This window comes from Triturus cristatus, chromosome 7 (assembly GCF_964204655.1).
Source record: "Triturus cristatus chromosome 7, aTriCri1.1, whole genome shotgun sequence".
In the NCBI taxonomy this organism is placed as follows: domain Eukaryota; kingdom Metazoa; phylum Chordata; class Amphibia; order Caudata; family Salamandridae; genus Triturus; species Triturus cristatus.
In genome coordinates this window covers 1,543,363,608-1,543,387,612 of record NC_140590.1, presented here as the reverse complement: position 1 = coordinate 1,543,387,612, position 24,005 = coordinate 1,543,363,608, and positions in this window count along the sequence as shown.

Sequence of the window (24,005 nt, the reverse complement as noted above, 5' to 3'; positions counted from 1 at the left end):
CTGACAGCGCACAATGGTGTATGCAACTGTGTCCCTCATGCAGCTGGGTTATATGCATGGCAGACTGTGATGTGTTAATGTACATGGATTTGTGTTTGCTGAGACTCATATGAATGATTTGCATGATGTGAGGTCTTCTGGGTCCTGGATATGTTGTTTGCATGGGATGGGCAAGTGCGCCAGTCATCTGCAGAGTCAGATTTACCCCTGAGCTAGGATTGTGAGTCAGTGCATATTGTTGTTGTCTGGATGCCCTGCCCCTGTGACAGGAGACAGTGTTGACAGACTTTCAGGGCATCCCAGTGCCATGGCATTGAACTTGCTATGAGTGAGCCTGTGTTGTGTTCAAGTGTGCACCATGCACCCCATTGTGGCCTTGCCCATCAGGACATGAGTACATCATAGTGTGTGTTGCTGGCATGCATCCCAAGCATGTGAAATGAGTCTCTGCCCATACCTTCATCCGGACACCTGTACTGAGTCAGTCGCAAGAGATGTGCTGTGTGTCTAGTGACATAATCCTACATGTTCACTTGCATGTACAACTAATGTGTGGGTGGTGCATGTTGGCACATTGGTGTGTTAGCATCCAACATGCAACGGACATATGTGTGAAAGTCAAAGAGGGATATGTGTGCCATGGTTGATGTTAAGAATGACATTTGTCTCATCCTAAACAGTGTTGGCAGTTTGAGCTGTGTTCAGCTGATGATGCCAGGGCTTGCCCTGTGATATGATGTACTCACTGTGGTGTGTGCAGTTGGTGCAGGTGACTGATGTTGTTCTGTTACTTCCTATTCCTATCCAGATACATCCACGGCCACAGGAGGGGACAGCTCCATGGACCAGGAGGAGCCACAGAGCCTTACAGGGACAGAAGGAGAGGAGTCAGGTGGACCCAGTGGCACGGAGGGCGAGTTGAGCCACACAGAGGAGTCGTCAGCACCATCCCCCCCAGCTGAAGGCCACAGCAGCTCTGAGGATGACTCCCCTGTGGAGGCGGGTGTCAGCAGCCACCAAACACCAGCTAGTGAGGCTGTCTCTGCCACCACCACTGCCACCACCACCACCACCACCACCCTCCCATCGGCTCCCATCCCAGAGGTCCCTGTGGGCTCCCGTGTTCGTGAGCATGTCTCCTTTGTGCCAGGCACCACACCCCCTGCCCCTGTGTCCCCTGCTGCCCTGAGTGAGGAGTCTGTGGACTTACTTCGACAGATCCATGTAGGGCAGACATCGATGCTGAAGGTCCTCCATGCACACACAGGTCTGTTGACACAACTGGTGTCACTCATGGAGGGCATTTCCTCGGGCATGTCTGCCCTACAGAGGACCAACCAGTCCGTGGCCTCCTCCCTGACGGCAGCAGTGTCCCTCCTCCAACAGTCCCACACCCCTCCTACCCCTGCACCACCCATGATTCCTAGCAGCCTACCTGTCCCTAGCACAGAAACCCCCAAACCAAGGGCTAGGCGTGGACACAAGCAAGCGCAGGGGACTGATTCCACACTCACAGGGGCTGGTTTGCTGACACACACACAGTCACCCACAACCACTCCACAGTCCTCCGAGACCTCTCCCTCCCAGCCCCCTTCCCTTGCCTCACCTGCAACCCCATCCCCCCAGAAGCTCTTCCTCTGTGACCTTGGCCTCTTCCCCACCGATCCAGCAGATTCTGATTACAAGGGGAAGAGGAAGTCCCCACACACAGAAGGGAGTGCCCCTCACACCCGGACACCCTCCCCAGGCCCAGTCAGACCGAGACACCCACCTGCAAGTCCCCCCGGCGCAAGAAGAGCAAGACCCCCCGCCACCATGCAGCTCCAAGGCAAAGTCTCCGTCCTCCATCCCCCAGGCCACCACTCCAGAGGTTCCCCCGCCACTCCCTGCCCTGGGTTCCCCCACACACAGATACACCATCCCCAAAATGTTAAGGCCATCCCCCTAGCACTTGCTCCTCCACACCTGGTCAGATAGTTGGTGTCACTGATGTGGGGACCGTGTCCCCCCCCCCGCCCTGCTGACCTCACCTGTCCCCCATTCCGCTCCCATGGATGTAGGCACTGCTTTGGAGTCCACGATCACCCCGTCATATGCTGAATAAAGCTTTTTTCTTTGTCCCTGTGAACTTGATTTAGCTGTACATCATGTTGATGCTGTTTTACATGCCCTTGCATCTGTAATGCTTGGTTTACAATGTTGCATACTGATGTGCTGATGTGAGGTACTCCCTGTGGTCCATGATATATGTATCCTATTCTGGTGGGTATCCATGTCATCCTTTGCAGCTACCTGGGTGTGTCTGGATCAACTATTTGTGTACATCTCTCTGTGAGCATTTCATTGACATTGTCACATCTGTGGCTTGCACCCCTGCACATGTGATGTGCTTCCCATTGTCCAAATTGTCACTTCCACATACTTCGTGCTCATCACTACTGGCCCTACAGGTGTGTGCATCATTGTAATAGGAGCAACTAGGTCCTCTGTGCAACTTGCTAGACATATGTTTTGGGTCTGTGCAGCTGACTTAGGGGAGACTCCCGTACCCAGGCTATTGAGACCAGAGCCTTCATTGTGTGGTAACTGATGGCTGGCTGACCAAGTGTTCTGCAGACATGGGTGGGACTTGCGGTGAATATGTTTGGCACAGCTGGGCTCCCACAGGAGTTACGTCCCCTCAAGTTAGTGTGTTGTCCAGTGACATGGCCTGGGCCCATGGTGTGTGTTGTATGTGCATGTGTGTGTGTCCACATCCCTGTTCATTCACAGTCAGGGTTCCCTTGATATGTTCCTGTTGTTGATGCTTGCTGAGTGGTACTGGGTTCATCCCACTACTTTTCCAATGGGCTACCAGATGTGTGGGTGCATGACACACTACTGTTAATTGGTGTATCATCATTGGGATTTGTCAGTTCTGAGTGGTGATGAAGTTGTTAGACACAGATGGGACACAGTCATGGTTCCTGAAGGCACTTGTTTGTTCGAAATATCATGTAGTTGTCCCTAGGTGGTACTTTTCAGTGATTGAGACATTTGTATCTATGTGTGAGTGCTCCCACTTGTCGGGTTCACAGCAGGGATGCTGGCAGGTGTCATCATGGGTGCCTTGTGTTCCTCCTTGGCATCTGCATAGTTCTGGGACTGTGGCAGGGATTCTGAAGGTTACATGAGCTTTGAGGTCATGGCCATGTACTGCATACTGTGCAGTGTGTCTGTCATTCCCCTGGGTTGTAAATAGTCCTTGTGTGATGTGTGTGTGCACCTTAGTTCCTGGCAACATTCCTGTGTTTGTCATGGGTGCATGTGCAATGCCACCTGTTCATGTGGACTCCACAGATACACATTGTTGCAGTTCAGGTGTGTGGTGTTGATGGTGGACTGATGTGAATGTTTGCATAGATGGTCCCCTAGCTCACGTTTGTCCATGGATGAGGGGCCATGCTGAGTGATTTGTGTTTGTGTATATGTGATGTACGTTTGTGGCACAGGACACATGTCTGGGTTTCCCAGTTTGTACGACATCTGCCTTTGTCATCACAGTGGAGGTGTAACAATAGGTAGGGGAAGACAAGGATCGATTGTGATCCAGTAGGGCAGAGGTCTTCAAACTTTTGGATGCCGAGACCCCCCTGTCAACATTTTGAGGCGTAAGGACCCCCTCTTGACAAAAATGTCTAAACCTGTTGACTAAATTGCGTGGGATGAAAATGTAAATAAGGTTATGTGATGCCGCGTATTTTGGGATAGCATTGCTTCATTATTTTGTTATTTGTTACACACAGTAACGCTGAGGAAAGATTTCACCCAATCAGTACCCATTTATAACCAAAATACAGCAATTATCATCAGAAAGATTTCAAGTCAACGTTTGTGAAGGGCCTTCCACTCTGCAGCAATACGTGCTGCCACATTAGAAGCTCACCTGGCCCTGACCGGAAGAAGCAGGGGTCCCTTAAAACCCTGGCGGTTTTGTGTAGAGTTAAGCCTTTTACCCATGCAGCTTTCCTCTCACCCCCTCCCTTCCATCCCTCTCTCCTCTCCTAACCCCGGATCCCTCTCTCACTTTGCAGGTCATTTTCTTTCACCCCTTTTTACAACTTCTGAACTCTCCCCATTCAACCTCTCACTTCACCTTTAATCACCTCTTGCCATTCTGTCCTTTCACTGCCCTCATCTCTAACAGTCTCTCACATTTATCTCATGGCCTCTCTGGCCCTGTCACCTCCCGTGCCCCTCAGCACTTCTCATTCACCTCGTCTCTTCATTCAAATTTTTGTCTATTTGTATCTTACACCTCTCCAGTCCCCCCATTCCTCTTTCACATCTCCCCTTTGTTCTAACAGAAGCCCTCACCTTTGGATCACACTCACTTCTTGCGTGTCCACACTTCTCTTCGGCAATTCACATTTCTCCTCATCCCTGACCTCTTCAATCAAATTCTCTCACTCCCTTGCTGTCCTCTCTCATTTTGGGTGCGGATGCAAGTTCAGAATGGGATGAATGAATGTATGATTACTGATGGGCTTGCTTGAGTGAGTTGCATATTGAGTAGTGAGGGGGACAGGTGAGTGAAGTGTCACATGAGTGCAGGTTGAGTAGTGTACTCGTGTGACTGCAGGTTGAGGTATAGTGTGAGCAGGACAAGTGCATTTTGAGAGCAGAGTGATCACTGTGAGTGCAAGGTGAGCGGGTGAATGGTGCAAGTGCATGGTGATCAGTGTGAGTGCATTGTGATCGCTGTGAGTGCAAGGTGAGCGGGTGAATGGTGCAAGTGCATGGTGATCAGTGTGAGTGCATTGTGATCACTGTGAGTGCAGGGTGAGCGTGACAATGAAGGGCGAGAATGAGGAATGAGTTGTCTGAATGCAGGGTGCATTCCCAGACCCATGAAGTAACTCAGCATGTTATTGACGGGGCGTAGACTTTAAGATCTAAGTTAAACTATTGCGGCATTAATCGGGGATCGAGGGTGAAGGAAATAAATAATGTGCTGATCCTGCAACAAACTTCCAGTCCTATGGTTAGGGTTGCCAGCAGATTATTTTGGTGGCCCAGTCGGTACAAAAAAAAACAGTCACCTAAAGCGGTATTTTCAGCGCTTATCTGTGCATACTTCCCAGGGCCAGCTTTAGTGCTGGTGGTGCCCTGTGCGACCATGTTTGTTGGTGCCCCCCACAATGACCACCCCCACCACGGATTCTCTCACTAGCACCCTTTAACAGTGACCAAGTCTCCATAACCCCACACTCTCAGATGCGTTGAATTAGTTATATAGTGCCACTCATACCAGTGTAGGGTGTCCGAGCACTTTGCATCACACACACATTACACAGAGACAATCAATCATAAGTGTTTAAATCAGTGTATAGGAAATGTTACATAAGCCAAAGGACTAAAAGTATAGGAGTCACATGTCATCCATACTGGTAGGCAGTATAGTTTAAGAGTGCTTGGTGTGGAGAAGCACAAACTCAGAGTCGAAAAAGAAACAGCATAGTTGGGAGTTTCCTTTAATAATAAGAATTGATTTCTAGCCAAATTAACCCTTTTTGCAACATTAATCAATGGTCTAATAATGTATTCTTTGCAGTGTGTATGCTGTTCTAGGATGAAAGTTAATAGCTCACTATTCTCTATTAGGACTTTAAGTTATAAATTGCAAGTAACAAAAGGATGTCTCTTTTGAAAGCAGTAACCTGCTGATCTCTTCACATCATACGCACTCTGTAATCTACTTGGTACACGTTCTTTGCAGCAGGCATATTAACCCTCTGCACTAACATCACCCAAGTCAAAACCTCAACTATACAACATTCTGATCTCTCTCCAGGAAGATAATTAATCACACAAGTTATCTTGACATTTATGTGAGGCCTGGTAATTGCTGGGGAAAGAAACGCTGCAGCCGGTGCTTCAAAAGCACAATAAACTTTCACTCACGGCGCCCCCAGGAAGCCAACTTTGTATTCCTTTCCATGAAATGCATTCTCACACTACGGCAGTGAATGTAAAATCCAAATGTAAGGAATAGGCACAGTGGGGACCCAGGGGGTACTGGAACCAGCAAAAAAACCTAAGCCTCTGTAAGCAGTTTACAAAGGCATGTTAAATGGTCTTTAAAGACCTGTGAAAAAACACGGGGGTGCCGGAGATAGGAATCCAGACACTGCCCAGCTGAGCCCCCAGCAGCTCAAGTTTCACTGCAGCAGCCCGGGCTGAGACACAGGACGGGGAAGGGGGGGGGGGGGGGCTGAAGCCCTTGGGCCTGGGCAGAAGTGTGACTGGGAAGGCGCGACCCCCTTTGCATCACTCCACGGCCCCCCTGGGGGTCGCGCCCCACAGTTTGAAGACCCCTGCAGTAGGGCATTAATTACCATTCACAAGAGAAGGGAATGGAAGGTCCGGCCACAGTCGTAGCCCCAGATATGAAGGCAACAAAAGGAGATGACTGGGCTGTTCCTTGGGGAAGGAAGGAGGAAAGGATCACTAGGGAAACAGGGTTAGTGCTCAATGGAGGACAACCCCTGAGTATCCAATTTGTTGGATATAATGGCCTCACACACCCTTGCGAGTGTCATGCTTCATCATCGGCAATGCTCCTCATTGGGCAGGCGGTCCTCTGCCACAAGTAAAATCAAGAATATCCGGACCCGGTGAGATGGGTAGGCTTGACTGGCCCTGACACGAGCAGTAGAAACCTGTAAGTTTATGGCTTCTCCCTTGATGTCAGATCCACCGGGTACTGTTGACACCCTATAACTCTAACCCTTAGGTAAGAGCAGTGTCATACAGGTAGTACAACTTATGTGCTGTATTTAAACTGATACTAACCATTAGGTCATGTTTTGTAGATTGTAGTTTTTTACTAGGTCCTGAAGAATCGCAGTCAATGTACTAGAAGCGAGAAACATGTTGACCACACCATTTGCACTCTAGCCCTGGTTCACTCCGGGAAACCATAGTCCCCATGAGCACCGGCTATTCTTGATTTTACTTGTGGCAGAGGACCACCAGAATAAAAATTGCTTTCCGGTACCTTAGGCCACATTTTATCCTCACCCACACTATCTACTCTGTCCTGGCCCCTCACCCCCACTTCACCCATAGGCAGTTGGACAAAAGATCTCCGATAAAGAGCCCCTCTTTGAGGTGAGCCCGTTGGGCATTGCACCGCCTGCCCAACGAGGAGCATTGCCGATGATGAAGCATGACACTCGCAAGGGTGTGTGAGGCCATTATATCCAACAAATTGGATACTCAGGAGTTGTCCTCCATTGAGCACTAACCTTGTTTCCCTAGTGATCCTTTCCTCCTTCCTTCCCCAAGGAACAGCCCAGTCATCTCCTTTTGTTGCCATCACAGTGGAGGTGTCATGCATGCTTGTGTCACCCCACTGTCTGGTCCCTGGGGGTAGTGGTGTTGTGTGTCAGTCTCTTGCTGTGTTAGTTGGTGTTGATTCCAGCTTGTGTCACATGTGTCTGTTGTGCTCCCTCTCATCTACCAATGCCTAATTGCCCACTGAGGGTGTCCCAATGATGGTTTACTTTTGTATTTGGGAAAAAGGGGGTGGTGATGGACAGAGTTTCTGAATGATGCAGAATACTCTTACCAAGTCAAGAGATCATGGTTTTAAGCCATCACCGTTTTTTAGCTCACTGCACCATCCCAGCTCAGAACCTGGCTACATGCAAATTAGTCTGTACCTGTCCCAGTGCATGATGGGAACAGGGCAAACCAAACTACCAAGCCAATTCTTATACTGGGAAGGAAACAAGCTTCAGGGGACCGGTTTCTGGCATCACAGCCTTCGTCGGCCCGGCTTGCCTGAATCCTGATGGTGCAATGAGCAAGGGACTCACGTCTGAGCATACCCTCCCACACTGAGTGTGGATAAAAACGATTTGGGAAAAAGGGGGTGGTGATGGACAGAGTTTCTGAATGATGCAGAATACTCTTACCAAGTTCCCATCATGCACTGGGACAGGTACAGACTAATTTTCATGTAGCCTGGTTCTGAGCTGGGATGGTGCAGTGAGCTAAAAAACGGTGATGGATTAAAACCATGATCTCTTGACTTGGTAAGAGTATTCTGCATCATTCAGAAACTCTGTCCATCACCACCCCCTTTTTCCCAAATCGATTTTATCCACACTCAGTGTGGGAGGGTATGCTCAGACGTGAGTCCCTTGCTCATTGCACCATCAGGATTCAGGCAAGCCGGGCCGACGAAGGCTGTGATGCAAGAAACCGGTCCCCGGAAGCTTGTTTCCTTCCCAGTATAAGAATTGGCTTGGTAGTTTGGTTTGCCCTGTTCCCATCATGCACTGGGACAGGTACAGACTAATTTGCATGTAGCCTGGTTCTGAGCTGGGATGGTGCAGTGAGCTAAAAAACGGTGATGGATTAAAACCATGATCTCTTGACTTGGTAAGAGTATTCTGCATCATTCAGAAACTCTGTCCATCACCTCCCCCTTTTTCCCAAATCAATTTTATCCACACTCGGTGTAGGAGGGTATGCTCAGACGTGAGTCCCTTGCTCATTGCACTATCAGGATTCAGGCAAGCCGGGCCGACGAAGGCTGTGATGCCAGAAACCGGTCCCCGGAAGCTTGTTTCCTTCCCAGTATAAGAATTGGCTTGGTAGTTTGGTTTGCCCTGTTCCCATCATGCACTGGGACAGGTACAGACTAATTTGCATGTAGCCTGGTTCTGAGCTGGGATGGTGCAGTGAGCTAAAAAACGGTGATGTATTAAAACCATGATCTCTTGACTTGGTAAGAGTATTCTGCATCATTTAGAAACTCTGTCCATCACCACCCCCTTTTTCCCAAATCGATTTTATCCACACTCAGTGTGGGAGGGTATGCTCAGACGTGAGTCCCTTGCTCATTGCACCATCAAGATTCAGGCAAGCCGGGCCGACGAAGGCTGTGATGCCAGAAACCGGTCCCCGGAAGCTTGTTTCCTTCCCAGTATAAGAATTGGCTTGGTAGTTTGGTTTGCCCTGTTCCCATCATGCACTGGGACAGGTACAGACTAATTTGCATGTAGCCTGGTTCTGAGCTGGGATGGTGCAGTGAGCTAAAAAACGGTGATGGATTAAAACCATGATCTCTTGACTTGGTAAGAGTATTCTGCATCATTCAGAAACTCTGTCCATCACCACCCCCTTTTTCCCAAATCGGTTTACTTTTGTATGGCACTGTGTCCACATCTGTGTCACTGTGGTTCAGCCCCCCTCATGTGTTGTGTAGTTGCCTGGGGATACTGTGACACACACACACACACATGTTGTGTCTGATGTGCAGTGTGAGTTTGCCTGTTTGTGCATCTGCACCAGTGCATTGGTATTGCTGTTGTGGGCCTTTGTCTGGATGCTGTTTCTGTGATTTTGCCTGCTGTCCCTGTGAGTCATTTCAAATCATTGTGCATATTCATCCTGGTTTTTGGGTGTCATTACTGGCATGGAATGTGAGTTTGTGAGCTGACACCTACAGTCTACACATGTTGTTTTGATTGGTGTGTCTATTTTCGAGATGTGTGCATGCTTGGTGATGGTCACTTCTGCTGTTGTGTCATTGTACGCTGTATGCATTGTCAGCCCCCATGTGTGCTGCTTGTCTGCACATGGCTGAGAATGTTATGTTTTCACAGCACTGTTAGCCTCACCACATCTCTGTGTGTATGGGACACAACCACTAGTTTGCCCCAGAAGTGTTTGATGTGTTGGGAGCAGGGATCATACATGCTGTTTGTTATTTGCAGCTTTGACCATGATGACACTTACCTTTTGGTCACTGTGGTGAGGGGGGTTTGGTCCCCATCACCACAATGCTCCACATCTGCTGCATTTTGTGAGCCCCCACTTAACTTCTGCTCTACACAGTGAGGGGGTGTTCTTTTTACATTGCCACAGTGCTATGGTGATGCTTGCCTTGTGTATGTCACACTCATGTGTTGGTCACACATGTGCTGTTACTTACATTGTATGCTCATAGCCATAATCACTGTTGTGGGCATTTGTCACAGACTACACACTGTTGTCGTGATGTCATGGGGGATGTATTTTGCGGACATACCTGATATTTGCATATGCTGGATGTATTGCGCATCACCCATCCTATGGCTGGGGGTGGCAGGGGTGATGGGCAACAGGTCCCCTGTGAGTGAGGGTGGCAGGGGTGATGGGCAACAGGTCCCCTATGGGTGTGGGTGGCAGGGGTGATGGGAAACAGGTCCCCTATGGGTGTGGGTGGCAGGGGTGACGGGCAACATAAGCCCTATGGCTGGGGGTGGCAGGGGTGATGGGCAACAGATCCCCTATGAGTGGGGGTGTCAGGGGTGAGGGGCAACATAAGTCCTGTGAGTGGGGGTGGCAGGGGTGATGGGCAACATAGTCCCTATGGGTGGAGGTGGCAGTAGTGATGGGCAACAGGTCGCCTGTGAGTGCGGGTGGCAGGGGTGATGGGCAACATAAGCCCTATGGCTGGGGGTGGCAGGGGTGATGGGCAACAGGTCCCCTGTGTGTGGGGGTGTCAGGGGTGATGGGCAACATAAGCCCTGTGAGTGGGGGTGGCAGGGGTGATGGGCAACATAGTCCCTATGGGTGGGGGTGGCAGTAGTGATGGGCAACAGGTCCCCTGGGAGTGAGGGTGGCAGGGGTGATGGGCAACAGGTCCTCTAGGGGTGTGGGTGGCAGGGGTGATGGCCAACATAAGCCCTATGGCTGGGGGTGGCAATAGCGATGGGCAACAGGTCCCCTGTGAGTGGGGGTGGCAGGGGTGGTGGACAACAGGTCCCCTGTGAGTGGGGGTGGCAGGGGTGATGGGCAACAGGTCCCCTGTGAGTGGGGGTGGCAGGGGAGATGGGCAACATAAGCCCTGTGAGTGGGGGTGGCAGTAGTGATGGGCAACAGGTCCCCTGTGAGTGGGGGTGGCAGGGGTGATGGGCAACAGGTCCCCTATGGGTGTGGGTGGCAGGGGTGATGGGCAACATAAGCCCTATGGCTGGGGGTGGCAGGGGTGATGGGCAACAGGTCCCCTCTGAGTGGGGGTGTCAGGGGTGATGGGCAACATAAGCCCTGTGATTGGGGGTGGCAGGGGTGATGGGCAACATATGCACTATGGGTGTGGGTGGCAGGGGTGATGGGCAACATAGTCCCTATGGGTGGGGGTGAGAGTAGTGATGGGCAACAGGTCCCCTGTTAGTGGGGGTGGCAGGGGTGATGGGCAACATAAGCCATGTGAGTGGGGGTGGCAGGGGTGATGGGCAACATAGTCCCTATGGTTGGGGTGGCAGTAGTGATGGGCAACAGGTCCCCTGTGAGTGGGGGTGGCAGGGGTGATGGGCAACAGGTCCCCTGTGAGTGGGAGTGGCAGGGGTGATGGGCAACAGGTCCCCTGTGAGTGGGGGTGGCAGGGGTGATGGGCAACATAAGCCCTGTGAGTGAGGGTGGCAGGGGTGATGGGCAACATAGTCCCTATGGGTGGGGGTGGCAGTAGTGATGAGCAACAGGTCCCCTGTGAGTGGGGGTGGCAGGGGTGATGGGCAACATAGTCCCTATGGGTGGGGGTGGCAGTAGTGATGGGCAACAGGCCCCCTATGGGTGGGGGTGTTAGTGGTGCTGGCTATGCAACCCCTATGGTGGGCTGTTGTCAGTGGCCAGGATGTGGATCCCCTGTGTGTGTGTGCCAGTTTGTGGGTACGTGTCGTTTGTTTATGTGGTAGGTGTCTGACTTACCGCCTGCGCCGTCGGCTCCTGAGCCGGTCATAGATGTAGAGTACTGGTATGACCTGCGCGATGGGATTCATGATGTGTTCGTGTCATACACGCTGCTTGTTGCTCCGTCTCGTACCCGCTGCAAGCTTGTCCGTCTCGTAGCCATGTATTGATTTGTGGCGCGAATCGTAGCTGATATGCTTGTTTTCCGGATGCTGTGATGTGCCGTACGTGACAACCAGTCCGTCGCGTAGGAACTACGCATCGTACTTGTCATGCCGGAAACTGCTATGGATACTGCTTCCGGGCGACACGGTTCCTCTTTAGGAGTTACGGCTCGGACGGAGAATGGGTCTTGATTCACAGCCTACGTGTCAGTCGTGTTTTTGGCAGTTATGCGCATCGTACTTACTCTACAGGACGGACCGGCTCCGGGTACGTGTCGGTCGCAGGGTAAGGCTACGGACACCTGTTCCACCAGTCATTGGAATCGGCCCCTAAATGGTAAGGCTACCCAGCCATACCACATAATATTCCACTTTCCTAAAATCCCTTTTTTATCAACATTAGGACAATGCAAGACTGGTAAAAAACATAGCATTCTAATCTACACCGTGTAGTTTACATGCAGCTCTTTGATGGACGTTCTTAGGTCACTGTACTGCATTATGATTGTAATTTATAAATGTATGAACTGTAAGTAACAAAAGGATCTCTGTGACAAAAGCAGTAACCACTGAGCTAGCCACATAAAATACAGTTCTGTGATCTGCATGGCAGAGTTCTTTGTAGCAGACATATTAACCCTCTGAGCTACTTTATAATGAGTCAAAACCGCCATAGACAAAACTCCAATCTCTTTCTGCAGCAGGAACATTAATCACCAGAGTTATCTTGACTTTTTATTGTTGCCCAAAAACTGCAGGTCACTCAAGGAACTCTGCAGGAGGTGTTTTTAAACCCATAAATTATTTCTAAACATAGCGCACTCCCAAGCTCAAGGCCAGCACCGGTTGTACCACCCTAATGCCGGACCTGTGCACGTGTGAGTTTGGGGCATAATTGAAAGAGAAGCATTCTTACATGGATGTGCTTCTGTGTTTTTATAGTGTTTACTTGTGTTGAAACTGCCAAAATTGGCAGTGGGAGTGCAGCAAAGATGCCTGCTTTTCTCCTCCTTCCACCTTACTGCTTGGCTTGGGGTACTCTGCCCTGAAAGCCACAGTTTTAAACAGGCTAGATTTGGAGGTTTTATGATCATTCCTAAAGTGCTCTTACTTGTCGCCAAAATCAAAGTGGTCTGCTAATCGGGCACTAACATACCTTATGAAAATACCGTTAGCAGATGGTATTGGACAGTGCTTAATTTGAGGCCTTTTTTTCCAGTGCTCAGCGCCAGCACTTAGGGGCTCATTATGATGGCAGAAGGACCGCCACCGCCGGATGGCGATGGGTCTCGTGGTGGATACAAGGTCCGTCCGCTGCTTTTCCACCGGAGGCAATTGCACCGATTGTCTGGCAGGTGGAAAAGGGCCACTAATATGGTGATGGTGCCTAGCAGGCATCGTCCGCCATATTATGATGTGTTCTGGAAGAGGCCTTTCCATGGCGGCTCTGCGGCCATGGAAAGGCTGGTGGGGATTGGGTTTGGGGGCCCGTTGCGGGCCCCCTCTGTGTGGGGGGAGGGTATACGTGCACTGGTACCCCCCTACACTTCCATGCACAAGGTGGCAGGCACCGCATGGCGCCTACCACTTTGTGCATGGAAATGCATAGCATGGCATTTTGGCATTGCAAACGGTGCTGCAGCCAGCAGCACCGTCCGCAATGTTAAAAGGCCAGGATTGGCGGGCGCATCCTAATTGGACTGGTGGGACCGCCACAAGTCTGGTGGGCAGTCCCAGCACCGCTATGATGACGGGCATCATAATGAGTCCCTTAACCCCTTCGCTGCTAGGCCTTTTCCCCCCCTATGCTAAGCCGTTTTTTGGCTATTTTGGGTAGTGCGCACTTAAGCCCCTGTAACTTTTTGACCACATAAGGTATCCACACCAAATTGGCGTCTTTTTCTTCCAACTTCATGGGGATTCAAAAGGTAACCAGGGTTTGTGGATTCCCCTGGAGGGGTACCAAAAATAAGCCAAAATACAGCTACATTTTGTTTTGGGGGGAAAAATGGGAAAAAAGGGCTGCAAATGAAAGCGTCTGGGTTTTTCCCTGCAAATGGTATCAAAAAAGGGTTTCTGGGGCTGAAATCACCATTTTCCCAGCCTATAGGGAATGACAGACCTTTGTCAGAAAACAAACATTTTTTACACAGTTTTGGCATTTTTCCGGGATATAGCCTATTTATGCTATTTTTTGTGCTTTCAACCTCCTTCCAGTTAATGGTAGAAATGGGTATGAAAGCAATAATGGATCCTGGAAAGCTATACATTTTAGAAAAGTAGATACAATTCTAAATTCAGCAAGGGGTCATTTGTGTAGATCCATTAAGGTTTCTTTACAGAAACTAACAGTTAAATAGAGGAAAAATTGAAAATTAGTTGAAAAAAACTGACTTTTGAGTCAACGTTTTCACCTGTAACTTCTTCTAATTATGACTGTTATTTGAAAGCAATATACCGTTACATCCGCTGGACCTTACTGGTTGTGGGGATATATAGGACTTGTAGGTTCACCAAGAACCCGATGAACCCAGAGTCAAAAACTGAGCAGCAATGTGCAATGGCTTTTTATTATGTACAGGGTATATGGCAATTATTGTGAGAAAATGTATACATGGAAAAATCGGTATGAAAGACACCTATGTATTTCTGAAATGGGAACAAAATATAGAGTTTAGAAACAGTAGATATTTGCACATTTCCGAAATTGGGAATACTCATACTAGCATGAGAATTATCGTTCATTTTTCAAAATGACTTCTTTTTTACACAAACATCTTTCATTTGGAAGGCAGAAATGCATCGAAAGTCAATAGTTAATAACAGTTGCTTTACAAATCTGAATTACCCTAAGTCTCCTGATAAAAATGGTACCTCACTTGTGTGGGTAGGCATAGTGCCCGTGACAGGAAACGGTGCAAAATGCAACGTGGACACACCTCAATTTCGCAGTGAAAAATTACCCTTTTTTTGCAAAGTGCCTAGCTGTAGTTTTTGAACCCTAGCTCTGCCAGCACCTAGGGACACCTAGCAAACCTATACATTTTTGAAAACTAGACATGCAGGGGAATCCAGGATGGGGTGACTTGACTGCCTCTCACCAGGTTCTGTTACCCAGAATCCCTTGCAAACCTAAAGAATTGTCCAAAAAAACACATTTTCCCCACATTTCTGTGGTGGAAAGTTCTGGAATCTGCATGGATCCACAAATTTCCACTCACCCCGCGTTCCCCAAAGTCTTCCAAGAAAAATGGTACCTCACTTATGTGGGTCGGCCTAGTGCCTGCGAAAGGAAACGGCGCAAAACGCAACGTGGGGAGACCTCAATTTTGCAGTGAAAAAAGACCCTTTTTTGGCAAAGTGCCTAGCTGTAGTTTTTTAACCATAGCTCTGCTGGCACCTAGGGAAGCCTAGCAAACCTATACATTTTTGAAAACTAGACACCCAGGGAAATCCAGGATGGGGTGACTTGACTGCCGCCCACCAGGTTCTGTTACCCAGAATCCCTTACAAACCTAAAAAATTGTCAATAAAACCACATTTTCCCCACATTTCTGTAGTGGAAAGTTCTGGAATCTGCGTGTATCCACAAATTTCCACCCACCCCGCGTTCCGCAAAGTCTTCCGAGAAAAATGGTACCTCACTTGTGTGGGTCGGCCTAGTGCCTGCGACAGGACGGCGCAAAATGCAAAGTGGACACATCTCAATTTCGCAGTGAAAAATGACCCTTTTTGGGCAAAGTGCCTAGCTGTAGTTTTTGAACCATAGCTCTGCCGGCACCTAGGGAAACCTTGCAATCCTATACAGTTTTGAAAACTAGACACCCAGGGGAATCCAGGATGGGGTGACTTGACTGCCTCCCACCAGGTTCTGTTACCCAGAATCCCTTGTAAACCTAAATTTTTTTTTTTAAAACACATTTTCCCCATATTTATGTGGTGGAAAGTTCTGGAATCTGCGTGGATCCACAAATTTCCTCCCACCCAGCATTTCCCCAGGTCTCCCGATAAAAATGGTACCTCCCTTGTGTGGGTGGGTCATGGAGCTGCGACAGGCAAGGGCCCAAAACCTATTAAGGCGACATCAAAATTACCTGTCACAAACCAACCTGGTTTTGCAAGGGGGGTCCCATGAGATTTTGGCCCGGGGCTCGGCGGCCATCTAGGGAAACCTACCTAACCCACACATTTCTGGAAACTAGACACCCGGGGGAGTCCAGCGAGGTATGGCTTGCGTGAGTCCCCCATCATTCTACCCAGAATCCCCTGCAAACCTCAAATTTTGCCAAGAAATGCACTTTTTTCTCAAATTTCGGTGTGGGAAAGTTCTGGAATCTGCGTGGATCCACAAATTTCCTCCCACCCAGCGTTCCCCCAGGTCTCCCGATAAAAATGGTACCTCACTTGTGTGGGTAGGCATAGTGGCTGCAACAGGAAATGGCCCAAATCGTACTGTGGAGACTTCAAAATTACCTATAGCAAAACCACCTGGTTTTGGGGGGGCACCTGAGATTTTGGCCCCGGGCTCGGCGGCCATCTTGGGAAAGTACAAAACTCAAACATTTCTGAAAACTAGACACCCGAGGGAGTCCAATGAGGTATGGCTTACGTGGATCCCCCAACGTTTTCCTACCCAGAATGCCATGCAGACCTCAAATGTAGCTGAAAAGACACATTTTCCACATATTTTTGTGTGGAATCACCGTGCCAGCACAAATGTCTTACCACCCAGCGTTCCCCTTGCTCTCCCGAGTAAAATGATACCTCACTTGTGTGGGTGGGCCGAAGGCCTGTGGCTAGGAAGAGCCCAAAACATCGGGATGTAGAGTATAGCACCGAGAATTCTAAGCGCTACATTTTTAGCCAATTCTGCTTTGGACACCCACAAAAGTGAGGTATCAATTTACTCAGGACACTAAAGGGAACGCTGTGGGGTTGGACATTTGTGCCGGCACGGTGATTCCACACAAAAATATGTGGAAAATATGTTTTTTTTCAGCTAAATTTGAGGAGAAATAAAGCATTACAATTGCAATTCACAAAAAATAAAACAATTAACATTATTACACGCTATGTTACTACCCAAATGGTCACTCAGCCAGAAGGGCCTTCAAATAGGGCTAAGAAAAATAGGGGGTGATCTTGCCCAAGGGATCGGGTGAGGTTTTCTGCCAGGCCAATCTGTCCCCCAGGTGGGGCAGAAAGCAGCAGACAGAAATTTGCCCCCCTTGCAAAAGTAATAAATCCCTAGTGCCTAGTAGGGTTTTCTGCCTCCCCCCTCCCGCCTAAGGCAGAAAGGCCAAAAAAAGGGGCAGATCTGTCCCCAGGAAGCAACCATGTCACTTCCATTACTCACAAAACGAAATCCCTGGTGCCTAGTGCGGTTTCTGCCCCCAGGGGGGGGGGGGGCAAAATACACATATAAAAACATCTGCCCCCTGGAAGCGACCCTTGGCCAAGAGGTTGATTCCATTTTAATTTAAAAGAAGTCCCTGGTGTCCAGTGGGGTTTTGGGCAGAAAGGCAAAAAATCCAGGCTAATCTGACCCCAGGGGGGCAGAATACGCATACAAAAACAATATGCCCCCTAGAAGCGACCCTTGCCCAAGGGGTCACTTCCATTTCATTTTTAAAATGAGTCCCTGGTCTCTAGTGGGGTTTTCTGCCCCCCGGGGCCAGAAAAGCCCTATAAAAATGCCGATCTGCCCCAAGGGGGGCAGAATACACATTGAAAAAATAATTGCCCCCTGGAAGCGACCCTTGCCCAAGGGGTCGCTTCCATTTTTATTTAAAATAATTCCCTGGTGTCTACTGGGGGTTCAAAAACGGGCCGATCTGCCCCCACGGGGGGGGGGCAGAATTCCCAAACTAACCAAATTGGCCCCCTGGAAGCGACCCTTGCCCAAGGGGTCGCTTCCATTTAAATTTCAAAATAATCCCTGGTTCTAGTGGGCTTTTCTGCCCCCCCCCCCGGGTCCCGAAACGGACCAAAAAACGTCCGATCTGTCCCCAGGGGGGACAGAAAAGTCTTTGAAATAATTGGCCCCCCTAGGAAGTGACCCTTGCCCAAGGGGTTACTTCCTTTTAACAAAAAAGATCATCCCTGGTGGCAAGTGGGGCATTCCTGCTGCACGATCGCGACGCTGTGCGCGATCGTGAAGCAGGAATGCCCTGCATTGAGACATCAGGGGAGAGGAAATACTCTTTCCTCTCTCCCAATGCCTCAATGCGTCCCCAAATGCCCCCCCCCCTCGCCCCACCGGAGCAGAGAAAACTCACCTCGCTACTCCGGACGCCTGGAAGCAAATGGCTTCTAGGCGTCCCAGCGCCTCCTGATGACGTTGGCGTGCGCTGTGGGCGCTAACGTCATGGGAAAGCGTGGAGGGGTCGAGGTGGCAGCGGAAACTCTTCCGCTGCCATCCCCCTCTTTGGGGGCAAGATCGATCCCCCAGGGGCTGTGCTCATGACGGAGTGGTTCTGTCAGAAGCACAGCCCAACCGATGCTAATGACGGAACCGCTCCGTCATGAGCATCGAAGGGGTTAATTTTTAACACATGCGCTTATGACAGTCTGCCACATGGGGGTACTGTCTGTCTAATCTACAGATGAGTACAACAATAGTTGAATATTATGTTCAATATACATTAAAAATGGCTGATACCTGCTGCCCAAGCTATTCTTATAGCTTTGGAGGCCTGAAATAGTCTAAATTGTTATACTTGTAGGAGTGTGATGCTTTGTAGTAGTGTTGGCAGGGAAGGCAGGGGAATTGGCTGGTGCAAGTTACAGTGGGCTCCTGTTAAGGGCCCTGACACTTATTTTGTTTTACAAATTAAGCATAGGTATCGAGTCAGCCTTTGACCCCTATTCCCACTATTACACTGTGATCTAAAAATTGTATGCAAAAATGTTTTTACTCTTTTTCACAGGGGTTTAAAATTTAGTGGTGTGTTACTTAATGTGAACGCTACAAGTGCAAATTTAATGCATGGTCTCTGCCACCGTTTAGGGCTGACTGTTGCCTTAAGTAGTGGAGCAGTGATAGCAACATCGTGTAGTTATGCTCGAGGCAGAATTTCTATAGAAAAACATTTTTCGTTTTCCTAATAACTTTGATGCCATTTGACGACTCTGTCCACAACTTAAAAAAACAAAAACATACATTCACTTTGCATCCTTCGTGGCAAGTTTCACACAGTTCTGTCAACTGGGAGACTGTGCTCCTAACCATAACTTTTGAGTGACAGTGGTTTAGTGATTTTAATTCGTAACCATCACTGCACTTCTATGGTTCTTTAGGTGAATTTAAGAGGTTTTTTCCCCAACATATGTTTTGGTGTTTTAAACAACCCTAATAATAACTTTACTTTATACCTTTGCCTTTTCAATGAAAATATATATATCCTCGGCCATCTTTAATTTAGCTCATCAAAGCACTACAACAAAAATGTGAAGTGTGCAGTCCCTAACACATCTCCTCCTTCAGAGCTACTGCCAGCAGCGGCTCCTCCGCAATGGCGAAGGAGCGCAGTCCCACTGGCTCAGAGCCAGCAGCTGAAAAATAAAATTATGTTTTATTATTGTTTTATTTTTCAGCTGGTGGCTGAGCCAAGTGTGTGCAGGAAGCGGCCAGGATGGGCCATGGGAGAGAGGAGGAGTGGAGTGGATTGCACTTATAAGTGAGCATGTCAGTTTGGCTGGCCGTCTTAGACCGGCCAAACAGACATGCGCACTTAGGTTTCTCCAACCCAGCTGTATTCCACAACAAGGTGGAGAAATGGCACTGACTCGCTGTGCCTGAGGGAGCGTTAAACCAGCCCGCTCACGCCAATCCTCACGCTGCTCTCATGCAGCATGAGAGCAGTGTGGGGATTGGATGGGGAGTCTCTAATGCTGTTCCAGGGACTGCTGAGAGCAGGAAACAGAAGAGCACCGAGGCGCGAGATGGCTGGCAGCATCAGGGATATTTTTTTAAATTATTAATTTCCCCCACCGCCCGCTAATTGTTATTGCCAGCAGCTGCGACTGCTAAAACATTGAAACCACTCCCCCAAAACATTTTTTTTTGTCTTCCAAGTACTAACAGAAAAAAACACTTGAAGTTTTGGGGCGTGGACTCAATTTATTAGATTCTGTGAGAGCGCCGCTAAATTAAGGACGTACAGGTTCATTTTTAGGTCTCGGCTAGCGAAGGCTGCGCTTGCGCAGTCTCGCTCGCGAGATTTATTGACTTGGAGAAGAGGGGCTTGAACCCGCCCCTCTTCTCTCCTCGTCTCCATTGGCTGGCCTCTTGAATGCTGGCCAGCCATTGGAGAAGAAGTTTGTCACTCCGAACAGGCCCCGTCCTTTTCGGATTCGGGTGCGTTTTTTTTGTTGCTTTTCGCCCGGGCGTGTTTTTCTCTCCTCCAGCCACTCCTCCAGCCAATGGCAAGAGGAGAGAAAAGAAAAACACGCCCCCCGAATCCGAAACCGCCGCTGCCTTTCTCCGAGGCATTTCTTCTTCGCCTCCGAGAAAGGCAGTGGTGTCTGCGCAGAGCGGGTGCTAGTCAGAAGCTTCTGCCATGTACAGCTGCGAGCGGCATCGACGTTGCTAAGAGGTGTCCCAAGAGTTGTAAAGAAGTAGACCGCAAACGTATCATTTGAGGAAAAAACATGAAGCAGTCAGGTACGCCATATTACTAGAACGGAAGTTTAAGAAGTCATCCTGGATGTACTTAGATCGAAAAAATTCACGAGCTAAGTGTTTTGAAATGTCTGGGACTATTGAGGAAGGCACCCGTGTTGGGTGGTTGTCAGATCGTGTAAGCTTTAGTAACAGCTCTATTTCCTTAAAATTTGAGTTGCCCGTTCCTCCTGCACACCTCTCAAAAGCCCATAGTTATCCCTTCGTGCAATGCGGCTTTTGAGCATCCGCGTTTGGAAGCAGGGGCGCTCTGTCCCGTTCGTGAACTCTATCGTTTCTCCTTCCAGCCTGCTCCTTCGCGCCAACCCAAGAAAATTAAATCAAAGAGACAGCTGAAACTGCTAACCAATCGGAAACTGCTGTCATTGGATAGGCATGGTTAGGAGCGGGAATCCACGGATTTCTGCTTATCACGTGGCTCCAGCACCGGGGAATTGGTCGCTTCCTGCTCCCGAAATTAACCGCCACCTAGAATTCCTCCCCTGCTCCCCGATGTATCCCATGTCAGCCTTCACCGTGGAGCCCTTGGGTAAGTAGTACACTGCTTTTGGAAGAGCTAGGCCCACTCGAGTGCGTCTTTTACAGAGGTTGTGTGTGTCTACAGCAGCTCGTTAGAGAAGCAGTCTAGTTGACACGCATGTTGAGTGTGTCACTGTCAAGGAGCACTCTCTGCTGCATAGCTTCCTGACCGTCACCCCAGTGCCGCTTGGTTGCCAAATGCAGCCGGTCATCAGCACATAGCCGCCAAGATTTCAGTCTGCTTATGTGTGATGTTTTCTTTTTTGACAACACTTATGTCTGATAGTTCAGAGCTTTATGTGTCACTTGATTAGGGTGACCAGATGTTGAGAAGCAAGTACTGGGACAGGTCAGTCATAAAAGCAGGACTAAAGCCTCTAGTCTCACTGTTACATCTCATTTCTGGGAAGTGCCAGTACTTTCCAATTAACAGTGTTCTGTTTTTCGTGAGAAGTGCAGATACTCTCCCTCTCAAAATAAAAAAGTGCTGGAACTCAGTACCGGCCCGTTGAAATCATTGTATATTTATGTGTATATACGCACAGAAATTTACAAGGCTACTTTTACATAACATTAGCTATGGCAGAACATCCACATTGCGTTTCCCCTGCTGATCTTTTTATTCTGTCTCTGACTTAATTACATTATTTGGGCCCCATGGATTTACGTGTGTACAATCGCATAATACTGGTGTTTCGTGGGATGTTCACTCATTTAGTATCGCTAGTGCCCATTTGACTTGAGACTTACTGACTATGTGTCTAAATTACAGAAGTTGGTTGATTGATTGCAAGGTTTTTTGGGGGGTTTGCAAAAAGAGCTGATTAGGGATCACGTGGTAATACATGCCTGCTATCCAAAAGAGTCTTTGGGTTAGTTAGGGTGTCGCACTAGATGACGTTTTTAGGTCTCGGCTAGCGAAGGCTGCGAGTAAAAAAAGATCCCCTGCGGCCTTATTTGTTCGAGGCTGCAATCTCACGAGGTTATGTGAATCCTTTGTTCCCACAGGACTACAAAATATTTTATGGAAAGGAGTAATTTGTCACTCCGAATCACTAAACAGTGTCTAAACGTTTTTAAAAATAACAAATATCAGTCCCGTCTCGTGTAATTCTAGGCCTTGGCCGTTCCCCCTCCCCCCACCCCCCCCCCCCCCCCCCCTCCCCTCCATAATAAAGCATTTGTGATTGGTTTATGGAAAGGTAACTAACCCGGGCAACAGTGTTCTGCGCGAGCCACAAAATGGGACAAACGCAAGCAGAAGTCACCCACGCCCTCCTCGAAGCTCTATCGGGAACGCCGTGATATGGGTTCGCCAGGTATTTAAACTCACAGACCTCAAGTGTGAGACCTCTGACAGGCGCGAACAACCTGCAGTTTCGACACTTCCTGGCCTCTGGACAAAAGACTGCGTAATTGCATTGGCTTCTGGGATTGAACGGCGGCTAATATTTGTTTGGGCTGTGTTTCCATGGCAACCAGTGCACTTTCTATTAATTAGACAGTTTGTTTCCGGCATATTTCTGATACCTTCTTTTCTTTTTTTTAATCACCGGTAATTTCAGGTTGTCAAGAAGAAACTTGCAGAGACCTGGAATGAAGACGTGTGATGTCTTTTGAAAATACACTACAGTACAATGCACACTTCTTGTGCTGGACTTACAGCTAGAGTCTGTCATTAATAATAATGCACTCTTAATTTCCTCATGCTTTTTGGCGTAGCGGTGGTATTCAGTTTTCATAAAAGCAGGAGGCATGCACATGTACAGGGGTCTTTCAGAGAGGCGTGGTCGATTTAATTAAAGGCGTGGCTTAAAACATTTAAGTGAAAAAAATCTGTGCTTAGCATAGTGTGCTTCCCGACTAGTATTTTGTCTCTTTTTTAAATGTATCTAGATATATAATACAACATGTAACTTACACCTACAACAAGCCATGACTATTGGCTTTGTCAATGGTTGTTAGTTGCATAAGATAAATAAGGAACAACTATGGCTTCGTTGTATATAATGTTGAAAATGCTTCAGTTCTGAAAGGATGAGGCTGTGGAAGAACTATAACAAGTCTCTTTGATGTTACATCACAGACAGTGAAGGATGTTCCTGCTGCAGAGTTATGATTTTGTTTCACCCTGATGGCGAGGACAAACATGGAGAGCCCGATAGCCTCGCCTCAGCATCTACTTTTTAAAACTACTGGTGCTGACCACCGGCAGGACCTGGCCCACTTAAAGCCCTGCGCTTAGTACAGTTATTGGCAGCGGAACACATAGGCCAATCTGTATTCTTAAAGCAGAAGAGGTGACCTGCTCAGGGTGTGATCTTTGCGGTGCAGGCTCAATGTAATTGTTGAAAGAGTGTAGCAGGCTGCATTTACTGATACGCATCATTTGAGAGAGATTAAGCTATTGACATTGTAAATAACAATGCCGTTGCTTTAACCCCTTCCCTGCTCATGACGGAGCCGCTCCGTCATGAGCCACGGTTGCCGTGTGCTCATGACGGAACGGTTCCGTCATGTTACGGCCGTTGGCGGCCGCTCCGCCTACGCGGGGCTGTTTCCCCGCCTGTGCGGGGGGACAACGCAAATGGGCGGAGTCATGACGGAACGGTTCCGTCATGAGCACAGCTCAACCGTGGCTCATGACGGAGCGGCTCCGTCATGAGCACAGCGCCACCGCGTTGCCCCCCCCGCACCCCCCAGCACCGCGGCGGAATTCCCGCCGCGGTGAAAGGGTTAAATGTTTTAAAAACAAAAACATAAACAAAAATAATGTCATGAGCAATGCCAATAGCTCTAACTTTAACAATGCCGAGACCATTGCATTGTAAATGCTTGTTAGTAGGGGTTTGATGGGCTAAATTGAAGCCGGGCGAAGGGGTAAATGCATGAGACAGTGTGAAGCCCATTCT